Source organism: Hibiscus syriacus, unplaced genomic scaffold, assembly GCF_006381635.1.
Source record: "Hibiscus syriacus cultivar Baekdansim isolate YM2019G1 unplaced genomic scaffold, ASM638163v2 tig00111096_pilon, whole genome shotgun sequence".
Classification (NCBI taxonomy): Eukaryota; Viridiplantae; Streptophyta; class Magnoliopsida; order Malvales; family Malvaceae; genus Hibiscus; species Hibiscus syriacus.
In genome coordinates, this window is record NW_024062981.1 from 221,210 (window position 1) to 224,371 (window position 3,162).

Consider the following 3,162-nt stretch of genomic DNA (forward strand, 5'->3'; position numbering starts at 1 on the left):
TAAGCCTTTTCACATCCAGTCTCATTTACAGAAATATTTTTTTTATAAAGAAATTGTAAAAATGAAAATTTCAAAAACTTTTGTTTCGTGGATGTCCGAATTGGTCTTGCTGCTAGGTCTATAAATGAACCAAACGACACTAACAATTCTAGCCAATCCAGAGTCGTATAAGTACTACTGGGGAAGCACAAAACAATGCCTAACCAACTAGCTATTCTCAGTAGAACACTACTCAGTATAAACACGAACTGGTATATGTTAATGTTCTTTTGTATAATTTTAATTGAATAAATGAATAAATACTAACAATTAATCGAACGAAATTTCGTGTTCATATTCATTCATTAAGGAATGTAATTTATTCGTGTTCGTTCATATTCATTTTTAAAATAATAAACGAACATAAACAAACGGACGTAAATGGACACAAACGAATAAATATAAATAAACATAAACGAACAAATATAAAATTAATTACGTTTATATTTGAGAAGAGTTTTTTATTCTAAAAAAAATTGGGTTTATATTTCTTTAATTGATTTAGGTTTTTTTATTTGATTTGAAAATTAATTAAATTTTAAAACATCAATGGGTTTAAATGTTAAAATTTATTAGGTCTTAATATTTTAAACGGGTAGAGATTGAGATGAACATAAACAAAAATAAATGAACTTGAATAAACGAACATAAACGAATCGATTACCGAATGTTCACAAATGTAAATGACTGAACATGCCCTTTATTCGTGTTTATTCATTTAATTAAACAAACTATTTTTCATGTTTGTTTGTAGAATAAATAAATAAATAAATAAAAATAAAATTCTCGTCAAACATTTCATGAATGTTTAGTTCATTTACAAGCCTTCTTGCTGCTATGTTGAAAATAATAGTAGAATATTATTGAATGAATAACTTTTTTATTAAATTGTAAAATTATTATTAAATATCGGCTAATCCAATGTGGTCCGACCTTTAGACTCCTTGATATTTTACAGTCAATGATACACCAAGCTAAGCCCAAATTGATTAGCTGCGCAACTTTTATGTTCTAGTCCATATTTATAAGGAACGCGATATACTCATCAAATGCTAGCCTAACCGCAGTCCCTCTCAATGTTTTTTTTACCCAGGCGAAAAAATTAATTAGCCCACTAGGTTACTTATGAATTTATTTTGAAATCTACTATAATTGTTAAAGTATAAATTTATCACGTCATTGTTATAGTAAAGTATAAATTTCTCATGTGGGAGTGACGAGGTTATCTAATTTTTTTTTAATGATTTTAGGTCAATAGCTCCCATGTGAGTTAATATTATAATATATTTTATGGGACTCATCACGTCGATGTGATGAGTCTTGTGGGTAGTAATTTTTTCAAATTCAATAAATAATTTAAAAAATTACAGAACTCGTCACGTTAAGGTGACAAGTTACTATGGATTTTAAAAAAAATAAACTACATAAATGACCACATAACTACAGATTAGGTCGCAAAATGACCACCATTTTCAAATTTGCATCAATTTGACAAGTGAAGTATTTAAATGGTTTCAATATAGCCACCTGTTGTTAACACTTAACGGAAGTATCTATGTGACAGTTAATAAAATTGGAATAATTAGGACACGAGTTCTTTTAAAGTTATGTATTCGTGACGCTGGAACCATGCTTTGTTTTCTTCTATTTTGGTCACTACTTGTGTATGATTTGTTTCCTTGGATTTTCATTTAATGCAATTTGATCATGATTATGTTCTTAATTTGTCTAATGCCTTAATTGAGCATTAACTTTAAAATCTTTAATTCTAGTCATGTATTAGAATTGTAGATTAAATACCCTATATTTTAGAATTAATCAATTTGATCATAAGATTAACTTTAATTCTTAATTTTTAATTATGTCCTAATTTCAATTTAATTTAATAAATTTATTTCTCCAATCAAATTGTGACACGTGTCACAATCTTATGATTATAATTTGAATATTAACTATAATATATAATATATATTTATTTATCATTAAATATATATATATTATAATTTGAATGTTAAATTTTTCTTTTAATGATTTCATATACATAATCATTAAAACAATAAATTTGAAAACAATAAATTTAGTTTAAAAATATTAAAATCTTAAATCAATTATAAATAAACTATTAGATTTATTTTATTGATTTAAGTGTTGTCATATTCTCAATTGGCCTAGATGCAAGTTCTCACTTATCTATTTTTATTTTTTATCATTAATTATATATATATATATATATATATATATATATATTATAATTGATTCCTAAATATTATATTTACCTTATTGGTTAAGGCTTCTACTCTCAACCTGGCGTTGGGGGCAGCCTACTACCCTACCTCCCCCTTACCCCATTGCATATGGGAATTGGGTTTTGTTGTTGTTGTTGTTGTTGTTGGTTAAGGCTTGTTTGATTACTAATTCATTTTGGGTTCAAATCCAATTAAATTATTTTAATTTTTTCTGCCTAAACTTGAACAAGTTATATAGCATATGTATTATCTCAATAACAAGCGTGAGAATTAGCTCAGTGGTTAAGGCATGCGCAGATTACCCTTGGGACCTAAGTTGGATTCCCTTGGGTGTTTAAACTCATATTTATTTAACTTCACTTCAATTCGAAAGGTGATACGTGTCACATTTTGATTGGATTGAAAATTTTATTAAATTTAAATTAAATTAAAAATTATGACCTAATTAAAAATTAAGAATTAAAGTTAATATTGGTGATCAAATTGATTAATTCTAAAATCTAAGGGATTTAATCTATAGATTTAATACATGACTAGAATAAAAGATTTTAAAGTTAAAGCCCAAATGAATTCATTAGACAAATTTAAAAAATAATTAGGATCAAATTCAATTAAATGAAAATCCAAATGAAACAAATCATACACAAGTAGTTACCAAAATGAAAGAAAACAAATCAAGGTTCCAGTGCGACGAATACATAACAATGACTCGTGCCCTAATTATACCAATTTTGTTAACTGCCACGTAGACACTTCCGTTAAGAGTTAACACTAGGTGGCTATATTGAAACCATTTAAATAGTTCAGTGATCATATTAATGCAAATTTGAAAATAGTGTTTATGTCGTTACCCATTCTATAATTATGTGGTCATTTA